The following is a 14,154-nucleotide window of genomic DNA, read 5'->3' as shown; positions in this document are numbered from 1 at the left end:
GATATATATGTACATAGGTTTAGACATATAGGTATGGGAAAACAATTGGTCAACAGGGAAGGCGAGAGAAGAGGGCCAACTTTGACTTTACGTTTATATAATTAGGTGTTGAACTTTTTGTACAGCAAGCATTTACTACTTTTTTTTTTTTTCTTTTTTTTGAGGAAGGTCAGCCCTGAGCTAACTGTTCTTTTTGCTGAGGAAGACTGGCCCTGAGCTAACATCCATCCCCATCTTCCTCTACCTTATATGTGGGATGCCTACCACAGCATGGTTTTTGCCAAGCAGTGCCATGTCCGCACCCAGGATCTGAACCAGTGAACCCCAGGCCACCAAGAAGTGTAATGTGCACACTTAACTGCTGCGCCACACGGCCGGCCCCAAGCATATACTACTTTTGTAACTATAAGGCTAAAAAAATTATAAAAATTAAATACTTGCACCTATGGCAATATTTTGCTAAATCTGGCCCAGCGGTTTCTTCTCCCTCCTGCATCCCCTATCTCAGTGAATTCCTGCATCATGGTACCTCTCCCTTCTCCACCATGCCGAGCTGGCCTGTCGCCCTCAGGGGACCCTCTCTTGGTTCTTGTTCTTGGCGGTTTCACTGCAACCTTGTCATTGTCCTGTTCTGACCTTCCGAGTTCAGGCTGGTTCCTGGTTGCCTAAACCTGACTCTTGCCATTTCCAGACTCAGGGAAATGGGGTGCTGCCAAGCAAGGAGCTTGGCTCGTGGGTCAGAGACATCTGTGTCTGAATCCCCATTTGGTCCATCTGAGCTGTGCGTCCTTGGGCAAGTTACTAAGTCTAAGCCTCAGCTTCCCAGTCGCTGAAGTAGAAACAGGGCCTCCAGTGATTTTTTGGTGATGATTAAACTAGATAGCATACAGAAAATTTACTTTTACTATTAAACACAACCTGTCCCTGGTTCACAGTAAGAGTCAATGGCCAGAAGTCACTGCTCTGTTGTGCTACAGCATCATCGTTACTTAGGGATTTCGCAGGGTCCAAGAAAAGGAAGGAACAGTTGAAGCAGCAGAACACAATAAGAAGATTAAATTCTAGATACGTCTAATCTAGATAGATATAATCCTAGATATCATTATAACTATGGGTACACTTTTTCTCACTGCATAAACATTAATTTCATTTAACTCTGCTATGAATTTAGTTACTAGCACAAAGCTATTTATTATGTTTAGAAGAACATCACTTCTGGTACTCCGTTTCACTTTGTGTGTTCGTAAAAGGAAGATCAGTTTTCAGATTTCACTGCAAATTCCCAATTGTGATATATGCCAAATAAAATCAAACTTCAGGCCAGAAGGAGAAAAATAATTTAAAAAAAAAAAAGTAATGATGAAAATTCTCTCTTGAAACTATGATCAAATAAAACCAAAAAGTTTAGACGTTATCCCCGGAAAAATCTGTAGAAGACCCTGATTCTAGTGCCACCCTTTGAGATGTGTGTTCTTTTTTTCACTTTTGTCTAATTTTGATAATGAGAGTCCTCCCTCAAAATTCATCAGGTAAAATGGAAATACTGTGGTTCCAACTACAGTTAGAAAAAGAGATCCTTTGGCTCTGAGTTCAATAACTAGCAATATATCCACACAGGTGAACACAAACACAAACACACACACACACACACACAGACAATGGAATTTCCTTTGGCTTCAAGAAACAATAACATTCTAATAATGACCACTAAATAGAATCCCAATCAGGAACAAACCAAAAACATTTCCCTTTCTTAGGGTTTCTTTGTGCTATTAAAATAGTTCTGGGGTCAGCAGACCTGAGAGAACTCTGGTAATCAAAGGGCAGGTGCCAGGAATGGATGCAAATTGTCACCCTTTCAGAGGAGCCTTGGGGTGGGTTCACAAGGGACATTTCAGAGAAACTTATGTGCTCCCCCCAGTACTAGGATGACAATGGCACTGCCACAAAACGGATGTTTACTGTGTAGAATGTTTGCCTTGTGTTCACGACACAAGACAGGCTTTTGTTGCATATATAGATTGCTGGTGTGGGAATCTGGTTCCCTTTTCTAGAGGTCAGATGCAGTGTCACAGCCTTAGGGAAGTCAATGGAAATGAAGGTCACCGACAATGGGGATCCCCACCTCAGCTACCACCTGAGGGAGGGAACCAGAAAAAGGAATTTGCTCCAGGTGCTCAGAGAACCGGGTTAAGCGTCATCAGTAAAGTTCTGTAAATACGGTATTTAAATATCAGGAATTTTACTGCTTATCAATCAAGAATAAGCTGTGAAACATGGCAACACGGAAGTTAATCAAAACCCGGAAATAGAAACGTTAAGAAATGACAAAGTATTTGGAAGTTTTTCTATTGCTTTCTGCTTTACGGTGGTCTTGTGCATGTGGTTGGTTTAACTTAACACAATTTAACTAATTGGCTATACTAGCCCCCTGTGGCTGCTGTAACAATTACCACAAACTTGGTGGCTTAAAATAACACACATTGATTCGCTTACACATCTGGAGGTCAAAAGTCCAAAGTCAGCTGCAGGCCAGCACCCTTGGCAGAGGCTCCCACCAAGTCTTTCCAGCTTTCCAGAGCTGCACTCCTTGTGGTCTCCTCCTCCATCTTCCAGGCCAGCAGCATAGTGTCCAGTTTCTGGCTTCAACGTCAAACTGCCTTCTCTGTAGTCAAATCTCTTTCTGCCTCCTTTTTATATGGACACTGAGATTGCATTTAGAAGCCCACGCAGATAATCCAGGATATCTCCCTATCTAAGATCCTTAACTTAATCAATCTTCAGGATCTCTTTTGCCATATAAGGTGACATTCACAATTCCAGGCAATAGGACCTAGGTATCTTTGGGGGTAATTATTCAGAATACCACACTGGCTAAATTTGTGTTTGTGCTATGTAAATTGTAAACTGAGCATTATATCATCATAGGGTCTTAGTTTCCCTTGGCCAAATCAGGATTAGGTCAATGCCACGTATTACCTATGTTACTTGAAAAACTTCACCGCTGGCAGTGACTGGCACTAAGCACGTATTTCTAAAGAAAAACTGAAACGTTTATTCAGGACTATCCTGAAATCTCAAGATGCAATGGAAATATTACAGACATGAGCTTCCATTTTATGTTGGGTGACTTTAAAACAGCCTCTGGGAGGTGGAGATCTCGGAAGGAAAATTTTAACGGGTAGGATTTCTAGGGAGTTAAATCTCATTTTCATGTCTGATCACTTCGATAGTCACTGAAACCAGTTATCCACTGTATATGATCACTTGCAAAGCTAAGGAAGTCTTCTAAATACTTTTTTCCTTTATTAGAGCTCCTTAGTGTGTCCAGAAATCTTTTTTTTGGTCAATTAATTTTTTGAAAATATTTTTTACTCAAAATGAATCATACCACCCCAACTCCCCAACGACTCTTCCAGAACAGCACTGGGATATATTTCAATGACATACATGTTTCAGTATAACAGCAATATATTTCAGGGACACAATTCTTCCAGAGAAACAGAAAAAATTTTAATTTCTTGAAGCAATTTCAGCAAAATAAGCAATTAATTAAAGCATAGCTACCTTGAAATTTTTCAAGCAGAAATACAATGATGTTAGGAATTTGTTCTCAGTTTTTAACTTAATTCCCTATTAACTGCTTAAACTGTAGAAACATGGAGGAAAGTAAAGGTAAAAACTGTAGTCCTGAAAATAATCAGTTTAGTATATAAATTTGTGCTCTCCTGTAAGCCTACTGAGGGAAACATAACATTTATGATCAGCAGAAACGGCCTGCTAACAGAAAACAATTGAGCAGCGTAAAATTCTAACAGGCTCTAATTCAACTTCTCTTCCTCCTTCCAACTTTTAAAATATATTCTAATAATTTTTAGCTGCTTTTGAACAATTTTAGACACACATATATACTTCCTGTTTTATGAAAATGTTATTTCAATGTCATAAGCTAGAAGTGGCCTCATAACTCATCTTGTCCTTAAAGATACTTCCAGAAAGAGTAATGTAATATCAGGTATAATATTTTAAAAATTATTTTGGCAGATACTCTCAATTTAGTTGGTTTACACCCAATATGTGCATTCAATTTCTGAGAGGTGTTTTTTTCCAATTGACATATACTGGCCATATCCTTGGGAAATGACATTGCTAAAAAATAGGATTCCAGGGGTGGGAGACTAGTAATACCTACTTTGAAATTTTTCCCTTCTAAAATTAGTGTAGACCACCAGGGTAATTCATTCATGTGTAAGAGTGAACAAAAAATAGATTTTTGAAGAAAAAGTCTGTCCTTGCTTTCATATTTCTGAGAGCCCTTCTCCAGGGCAATGACCATCCGGCCACAGGCAGTCTGGGTTGGGCTTATCAAAAAGCCTCATCAGTGGTCTTCTCTCAAGAATACTCATTCGCTCTTAACCAACCAAAAACAACATCTGTGGTACAATAAAAAATAAATATTTGGTCTTAGTCCCTCCCAGGTTCCTGGAACAGAGCTCCTAAAACACTTGGAATCTCCTGAGTGATTATCTTCTAATTACTGATGAGATCACTCCTGTTGTATGTGGGGTGGGCCTAGATAGCTTCAGAATAGGGGGCCGTCACCAGAAACACCAAGCCTTGATTAGAAGCTTGGAACTTTCAGATCTACTCCCAGACCTCTAGGGAGATGTGAGGGGCTGGAGATTGAGTTCAATCACCAATGGTCAATGATTTACTTAATCATGCCTATACAATGAGACCTCCATAAAAACTCTTAAGTGACAGGGTTCAGAGAGCTTCTGTTGGTGAACAGATTGAGGTACTAGGAGGGTGGCACACCCAGCAAGGGCATGGAAGCTCTACACACCCTCACCCCCATACTTTGCCCTAAGCATCTCTTCCATTGGGCTGTTCTTTTATAATAAACTGGTAAGCCCGAGCAAAGTGTTTTCCTGAGTCCTGTGAGTTGTTCTAGTGAATTATCAGACCTGAGGAGGGATCATGGGAGCTCCCAAATTTGAAACTAAGTCCGACAGAAGTATGGGTTAACTGGGAATCTGGGACATACAACTGGCACCTGAAGCGAGGGCAGTCTTGAGGGACTGAGCCCTTAGACCTGTGGAGTCTGACACTAACTCAGGGCAGTTAGTATCTGAATTGGATTGAATGTTTGGACATCCCATTGGTGTTGGAGAATCAGAAAATATCACATGCTATACTTTGCCAGGGAACCAATCTTGAGCACAGCAAAGAAGATGGAAGGGAGACTGATATAGACTAGCATAAAAACATGCAGTCTACCCTTTCCTCGGAGCAGAGATGGATAACTGAAAGCCTGCTGGCATGTTCTGCTTGGCCTACAAGTACTTTTTAAAAATACAAATGACTAAAGGATAAGCATTTAAAATGGGGACATTTCAGAGGAAAATCTGGATTTCAGGCTCAACTTGAAGAATGAGAAGACATAACAGTACTGGTCATGGCAAGCAGAGCAAGAGCAGCCTTCCTCCTACACAAGGGCACGTGCTCTCCAGCCGCCAGTCTCTTGCCTCCCTACAGCATACGATGCCTGAGGCTGGCAATTACCACTTATCATTACTTATTTACATCACCACCTTGGTCCCTAAGGTCATTGTTTGCATTTTTTGCTCCAGACAGCATAAAGTTTTATTCTTGGGTCAGTTCAGGTCATCAGAAAGCCGCAGTCTTGCACCATATTGTGTTGGCCCATGGCAGACTCTCCTTACTGAGTCATAGACTGGCAACATGTCCTCTCTTTGTACCTTTGCTGCAAGAAACGGCATTTATGGATGTTGTTAAGGACATGAACACTACATTTTTTAGTGCTCCTTTTATACAGGTCATGAAGGCTACAAGGGCTAGGAAGGGCTTTGTCACCTGGGGAACTAGTATGTGCTCTTTATAACACTGACTATGGAAGCAGTTCTGAGTTAACTACACAACTAAAATCATGCCGTTTAGTGTCCAATTTCATTCCCTGGCCTAGACTTTCAAGTTTTAATTCATATTTTATAATTTTTTAAGGGCAACAAAGAGAAAGATATTAACACATGGATAGTCTCAGCTTCATTCCTTGTGCTGCCCCCTAAGGGAAACTCTGGGTTTGAGTCTCAGCTTTTTTTCATTTCTCTGGTTCTGGGCTTATTAACACAAATGTGAGAAACGAATTAGGAGGAGGAGAGAAGTAGAAAAGGACATATAGTGAGAGAGGAAATAGAAGAAAAGGTACCTAAAAAAGAAGTGGGAAAGAGGAGGAAAGGTAAGGACATCAGTGGATGAGTGGATTTGGGGAGAGCTTCTGTGTGGGTTTCAAGGAGAGAGTTTGGGAAAATAGCTGACAGCCACGTAAAAGGTCAGGGATGGGGAAAGAGGATTTTTTTAAAGTTCTGTTATATGTAATGCACCCCTCTTGGATGTTTTCTGAGAAGTGAAGTAAATATTTGAATTATTTTAAAGTGTTTTCTCTGTCACACTTATTTCTTTGAATGTAACTTAATGCTGGGACTGGACCAAAACTAGGCTGGTTATATACGAGTTACATATATGGAGTTTTTATAAGGTGCCTCAAATCTTTGTAGAATAAGGTGGGGCATGAAGGAACAAATGAAAAAACAAGAAAATGAACAAACTTCAGTTCTGGAATGATAAAGCAGGCTAATTATAAGTTGACTTACCCATGTCAAATTTCACAAATTGATCCAAATCTGACCATGTCACATATTAAAAGGGACCAATATCTCAAGTGAGATTATTCTACACCCATACAATGACAGGAATCAAAATTCACTCAACATTAATCTACTAAGTTAAAGAATAATATGGGGTGCTTTTAGAGGGACAACTACCCTGAGACCTAACAATTTCCCCACCATTCGAGTACCTGCCTATTTCCCCCAAAGAAAGAGAATGGACTTTCCTCTCATTAAATCTTCTTTATACCTAATATGTCTCTTGGCACACAGAGGTGAAAGAGAGTTCATTACATGCCATGAATTGAGTAATCAAACCACCCTCCCCAATAGCAGTCTTCACCAAGAAACTTACACTTGGGTTTTATTACACTTTCTTTTCGATTTTGTAATAGTTGTTGATAAAAGGCAAGGTAATTTCTCATAGATTTGCATTTATTTATATAGTTTTAAATGTTCTGATCTCAAGAATTCCCTTTAATTTTAATACACATTACAAAACTTTTAAGCCTTTATAATATTGGAATAATAGTCATCCAAATTTCCTGTGGATTTCCATGTTCCTGCAGTAAGCCATAAGAAAACTCAGCTGGACTGTCTTCTTGCTGAGATTAAAGGCTTCTGAAGAAAACCAAAATGGAACGATAACAATGTTTCATAAGGTGGGGGAGATAAATATGTTTTTAACTATTACTGAGACTTTCTGCAGGGCATATATTAGCCCCAGTTCAAATGAAAGTCAAGTAAAGGAAAGTTTCATCACTGTTTATCTGGATTAGGGCAAAGAAGCTCCAATGAACAAATGCAAGCCTCAATGTTTAACCCAGGTATGCATTACAATTTCACAGTGGCATGGGCAAAAACGAAAATTCAGCATTTGTCTACTATTATATCTTTCGTAAGAATACTATACACACAAAAAATAAGGCACTCTTCATCAATATTTAATTCTTCTATATTCAGATATTGTTTTAGGAAACTCGTGAGGAAAGAAAGCACTGAATTGAGTTTTCAGAATTCTACATAATGCTGTCACAATATTAAAAATTTTAAAATGGTAAATAATTTAAAATGATAAAATAATTACCTAACCTGATAAATCACCTTTTCCATTTTGTTTTCTAAGAAGCATAAATCATAAAATCTCAGGTAGGAAAGCTCCTTAAAAGTCATCTCATTGAATTATCCAATGATGGAATTAACTACTTTATTTATAGACTCTTTCAAAACATTCCAGCACCTAGAAACTCACTGAGACTCAACATATATCATCCTTCTTTTTAAAAATGTTAACTCCAGGGCCTAGTTCAGCACCTGGCACACTACAGATAATTGCAATAGACTCTCGCTGGCCTCCCTACAATCTTTTCCTCCTTGTTTTGACATCAAGAACAAATTTTCAATAAACATACCCTGCCCCCACTTTTAATACCATATCTTGGTAGGGCTCCACCCCAGCTCCAAGGATGCAATCCTCGACCCAGGCCAACCAAGCACTGAGGCCCCTCTCAGACAGCTGCCCAGGTGCAGTGATTACTCCAAGAACCAGGACATGGCCGAAGCTGGTCCAACCAGAATGCATCTCAGGACTTTGGGAGCTACTGACAAACACTCACTTTGCCTGCTGTTGCAGCAGGGAGAATCTAGGTTAGCAGTGTTTAGCAAGTAAAACCTGAGAAGGTAGACAAAAAACTGGAAGAGCTTAAATACAGAGAAACTGAGTCACAATGACATTATTTGAGACCCCACTCCAGGCATTCCTGAAGTCAAATCTAAAATCTAACCTGAGACTTATAACGGAGGTGTGCCAGTAGGTCCTCCAACTCCTTTTTTTCCCTTAAACTAGTTTATCTGTTTTCTGTTACTTGGCACCCCTCACCCCAAAAGAGGGAACAGAGTCCTGACCACTATGGAAATTTACCTGTGAATGACCCCAAAATGTAGATTGGCTGAACTGGGGTTGGATGGCAGCTGGGCACATCTTTGTCATGTGACAATAAAATGGATGCCTGTTGTAGCTTGAAACTAGATCATACGTCTATCAGGGCTGCATTATTAGGGGACTTGAGGGAATGTTTCAGATTCTGGAGTAAACTGTCTACTTCCTTTAGCTTTCTGTAAGGTCTTAGAAGAAAGAGACAAGCTTGGGCTGTCACTGATCTGCTGAAAGTGGAGTCAGATGAAAATACAACTTGGCTAACAGAAAACCTTTGTCTGTGGCTGCAACTGCTGAGACTCTGGTGACCTGGAGTCTTGCAAAGGTGGGAAAGCCAAATTATCTCCCCCAAACTAAAGCTGGTGCAAGGAGTATAGGGAACTTCGCTCTACTGAGACGAGCATCTGTGAGAAGCTGATTTTCCTCAAGCGCCTCCCAAATACTTCCAGGCATTCCCTCGGCCAGACACACAGAATGATGGCCTCAGTGCACCAATACAGCCGTCAGACAGTCCAGGGCTCCTGAGAAGCAAATAAATAGTGCTTCCCCGACTCAGGAGGGTTTCTATTCAAGCCATTGTTTTTTTCCGCACTGAAGCAGAGACCCAGGGGTTAACGCTACTCGGAATGGTAGGGAGATGGGCTGAGCACGAGCAGCTCTGTGCTGAGGGGCCAAAATTCCCCAGCCAAGTTCTGTCTCCATCCAAAGGCCACAGTTCAGCCAAATCTGTGGTTCTGGTTTCTAGCCTACGGTGTTTGGCCAACGAAAACAGAATTAAAGCCTGCTCAGTTTTCAAATGGAATTGTATTGCCAGAGAAACTCCTGATTTGTCAAACAGATGAACTTGTAATTCCTCAACTCCAGAAGTCATCTCTAGGTCCCCAAAACTGTGCCATCAGAAAATGGGCTGCTAGAGAAGTCCAGCTCCCAACACGGCTCCTCGTCGATGCTGTAGGACAATGAACGAGAGCGAGTTGCTCTGAGCAGAACTGGTGGCTGCCCTCAGGCTGAGCAGGGAGCTGTTCCACTGCCAGAGCAGGAGAACCTGCTGTTCCTGTCCTGTTCAGCAAGATCGAGTAGGTGCAGCAGAGTGCTGGCCACCGTGTGCTCCTTCCCAAATGGGACTTCTCACCTCAGTCCAGTCAGGGTGGCGACCGAGTTGGACACCTGAATGAGCTACCAGAAAACACACCTGCCCTTTCCTCCCCAGGGAGCTATGAGGCTGGAGCTCTGGCAGTCTTCTTGTCACCATGGAATGAGTGTCCAGAGCCACCCAGGAGCTCATTGTGGGGTCTGAGAAGGAAGGTGACACAGGGCTGAGAGATGGGGTATATGAACCCCAAAGTCCACTGTTCTTAATGTCATGGCTACTCTTTGAGATTTTTTTTTCCACTTGTATCAAAAAGGTCAATAACATATAGAAAACAATTATTATTATTTGTAAATAAATAAATAGCATTCATAAAGTTCTTGATTATGCCGAATGCCAGAATCTGCCTCTGAAGTTTCTATTCATTGGTTTGACTTCTCCTCCCTTGTTCCATGGAGAACTGAGATTTCTGCTCTTTGTGGTAGGCCTTTAAAACTTAGCAGGCCCACCCCACTAAATTAAATTCTTTTTTTCTTCAGACTAAATACCTCCAGTACCTTTCATTTCTCTTCATACAAGAAACGTATGCCTTGCTCTCCAAGGAACACAGTGTGCCTGCAGCATCTCCTTGGGGACTGAGGAGGGAGGCATGGAGCTCTAGTGCCCTCTCTCTCAGGACGACATGAGCTGTGTAGGGCTGTACAGCACCTCTCAGTGTGGAACACCCTCTCAGCAAATACTGCTGACTGGTGGATGGAAGAAACAGAGGAACGGAGGGAGGAAGAAGGGAAAGAAGAAAGAAAAGTAAGAAAAAAAGACAGAGAATGAGGAAAGAAAGACAAAAAGACAGGAAAAGGGAAGGAAGAAAGGAGGAAGGAGACGCTGATGCGGACCAAGACATCCCCAAAGCAGCAGCTTTTTCAAAGCACGTGTTTCACAGCAGAATGGTAACATCCCACCAACAACAACGTTCGTAGGAGTGCAAGCTGGGGCACAATTTTCGGAGGGCAATTTGGAATAACTATCATAAGTTTATGTACACAGTCTTTGATCACTGCTAGGAATTTATTCTACAGAAATGTTTGGACAAAAACAGAACTCTATATAAAATGCAATTTAATGCAACAACTGTAATAGCAAAAATTATGGAGTCATCATAAAAAGATGTCTACATATTGCATTAAGAGAAAAAAAAAAGGAAGTTACACAGCAGTAAGAGTCTATTTATGGGGGTCGGGGAGGAAGCATGATTATATATGCATGAGTATTTCTGAAAGGACAGATATGATCCTATTACCCAGGTTACCTTTGGGGAATAGAAATTGCAGAGGAGAGGGGGAGAAAAGAAGCGCAGAAGACTTTAAAAATCATTTACCCTACACTCTTTCACACTGTGAATTTCTTATCATTAATACTCACTATCATTTTAAACCATGACAAAGGGTGAGCCTCTGCAGTCAGTAAAAACTGTATTCTTTCTCATTACCCTCTGTTGCTCTATTCTCTATTTCTCGTTTTAATAAGAATGCTTCAGTGTGTCATTCCCTTGACCAGTTAGGCTTACAAACTCCTTGGTAGCACAGGATTGCATACTCATCCCAGGGGCACTGCTGTCACAAAGCGGCTGGCTTCAGGAAATGCGCCACACAAAGCACAGGAGGGATGCAGGGAGCAAAGGGCCAGGGGTTAGGAGGCCTCAGTGGACATTTTCCAATTCTGGCCTCACTTGACCCCTCAGCTGCAAGCAGCACTACTGAACAGACATTTTCTGGCTTTCTTGTCCCTCCCCTTTCTCGAGCTGAGAGCTCTCTCCATCTCAATCCCTTGTGTTCGGGCTCAAGGAGGAAGGCCACAGGTGGCTGGGCAGTGGTGTCCAGGTGAACACCAATAAGACAAGATCAGAGGGGTTGGCAGAGGCTGAAATACGCAGGCTTTGTACCAGGGTAAAATGTTTTGATTTTATTTCAAGGGCTATGAGAAGCCACTGGATGATTTAATCCCGTGGCTGAGATGATCTGATTTGTGTTTTAAAAGTCCTTTTCTGGCTCCTATGTGAAGAATGGATTGTGAAAGTTAAGGGTGGAAGCTAGGAGACCACAGGCTCCAGCAGCATTCCAGAGAGAAATGACAGTAACTAGGAGAGGAAGTGGACAGACTCAGGTGATGTTCTGGAGGTGAAGCCAACAGGGTTTCCTAGTGGATTAGGTGTGGAAAGTGAAGGAAAGAAGAGTTAAAACCACCTCCTAGGTTTTTGGTTTAAGCTAATGGGTAGATGTGCTCACTGTGAAGGGGAAGATTAAGGATGGAGCAGGGTTGGGAGTTCTCGCCTCACTCTCCTAAGAAGACCCATTCCCACGGCTTCCTTTTTATTCCCAAATGAATGACCCTCAAATTATACTCCCAGCTCAGAATTTCACTCTAAGCTTCATCCTGAGTATCCAATCACCTATTCCACTTCTCCACGCGCCCTCCTCACAGGCACAACAAATTCAAGATGACCAAAACCAAGCCTGTCGTTTACCTCCCCCAAACCTGGTTTCCCTGAGGTGTCTCATTCTTATAGGGGTCCCACTATCCACTCAGCCCTCTAAGTAGAAACCTGGACCCTGGATCCTAATCCTTCTCAATCTCCACATTCCACCACTGCTGTTTCTGGTTGATTTTACCTTCTGCCTTTATACCCCGCTGCTCCCTCTGCCAGGAACGCGCTCCATCACCCTTTACCTTGTTAGTTCCTATCATCAGAGAGCAGGTCAAATGTTATTTCGTCAAGAAGCCTTCCCGTGGTCATGTCTCCCTGCTACAGGCTCTATGCTGCCATCTACTTTTTCTTTGTAACACTTATCAACAGTCTAATTGAAAATTACTACTGCAACTAGTTGTTTAATATCAGGTTCTCCCATTTGAACGTAAATTCTATGAAGGAAAGGACAACGTCTGCCTCAGTCATCACTGTATACTCAGAGCTTAGCATAGTAAACTGGATACACAACAGACACAAAACATACATTGAATGAATGAATGAATGAATGATGCCCTAACTAGCCACTAACCGACCCTGGTTAAATAACAACCTCTCAACTCAGTAACTTATCTTTACCAAGAAGTTAGCTAATCAGTTTTTAAAAAGGTATTTTCTAGCCCTAAATGTCTAGAAAAATAAACAACTAAGCAAGTAAATAAAACTAAATCTGATGGGGATTGATTACTTGGAGAACAAAAATCTTCATTATGTTTCATGAAATTTCTTAGAATTTTTTTATAGCTGCAGAGGACTAACTATCCTATGTTCACGTGCATTTAATTAAGTATTATTATTATTTTTAAGTCACATTAGTTTTATCTAGTGATGATTTCAGACACACAGATAAGTGTTTCATAAGAGCTTTCCATGGTTAAGGCCAAACACTTGTGTTTATTAAAAACAAAAATAAGATGCTCACATGTTTCTTTATGCCTACCAAATGCTTTTGCATGCATTACGATTTTTAAGAAATAGTGAAAACTTCATGGCTTCACATGCCAGGTTTTTTAAAAAGGCCCATGATTATTTCTCAGAGGAAATAACTTTGTAGAACCAACAAAACGAACAGGAGAGACAGAGGGAAGATGGCCTGACTTAAGCCAGCAGCCACTCTCCAACTGCTCCACAGGAGGAAGCCAGGCGGAACTGAGTTTGGGAGGGTTAGGGAAGGCGCCGGGCCTGGTCTTACAGCTGCACCTGCTAAGCAGGCAGGCTCCCTTATTAAGATCCATGTGTATTTGGGGTGGCACATGTGGAGTGCTGATGACAATGGTAGTGGGGGAGGGGACTAAAGCCCCTAAAACACCTCCTTGCCTCCATCCTGACTGGCACAAAAGACCAGCCCCACTTATTTCTTCTAAGAGTTTTAGTTCGCTGCCTCGTCAACTAAACATTTCGTGAGTACGTGTGTGACCTTCACTATAAGCACATTTGTCTTTCCTGGTTTCTGCCTTTTCCTTAATTTCTCATTTTGTCTTCAACGAGGTTAAACTATGAGAATCTCTTAACATGTATGACCTCAAATTAACAAATCACCAAGTTTCTAGGGCGAATAGTTCCACTCTATGGTAATACAGATTGGAGTAGAAACTTTATTTTGAAAAAAATAAATGTTTCGTTAAACACAATTTTTAGAAGTTGGAAAAGAATGTATCTAGGATGCAAGAAAGAACATTATTCTGAGGATCCAGAGGGAAACTGAAACCTGTGACGGAATTTTGGTGCGCAGAACATGTAGCGAGGAGAAAGGAGACTCGGAGACCATGCCATGGAGTGACACAGCAGCATGACATCTGGACCAGCCCACCTGTGGAAAACAAGGGCGGCTGAGAGATCCCAGCCGTCCTTCAAAGAACTTGCCACTTGTAGCAGCACTTCCCAGGGAGGGAAACTGGGTGCCGAGTTTCACTGTAAC

At 41.5% G+C, this 14,154-nt stretch overlaps 1 protein-coding gene across 15 annotated transcripts in view; it reads right to left on the bottom strand.

Moving 5' to 3' along the window:
* NCOA7 (nuclear receptor coactivator 7) overlaps positions 1 to 14,154 on the bottom strand; it is a 146,986-nt gene that overhangs the window by 81,387 nt on the left and 51,445 nt on the right. The gene's annotated exons all lie outside the window — the stretch shown is intronic.

The sequence above is a fragment of the Equus caballus genome, chromosome 10, assembly GCF_041296265.1.
Source record: "Equus caballus isolate H_3958 breed thoroughbred chromosome 10, TB-T2T, whole genome shotgun sequence".
Taxonomy (NCBI): Eukaryota; Metazoa; Chordata; class Mammalia; order Perissodactyla; family Equidae; genus Equus; species Equus caballus.
This window is presented reverse-complemented; position numbering and strand designations above follow the sequence as displayed.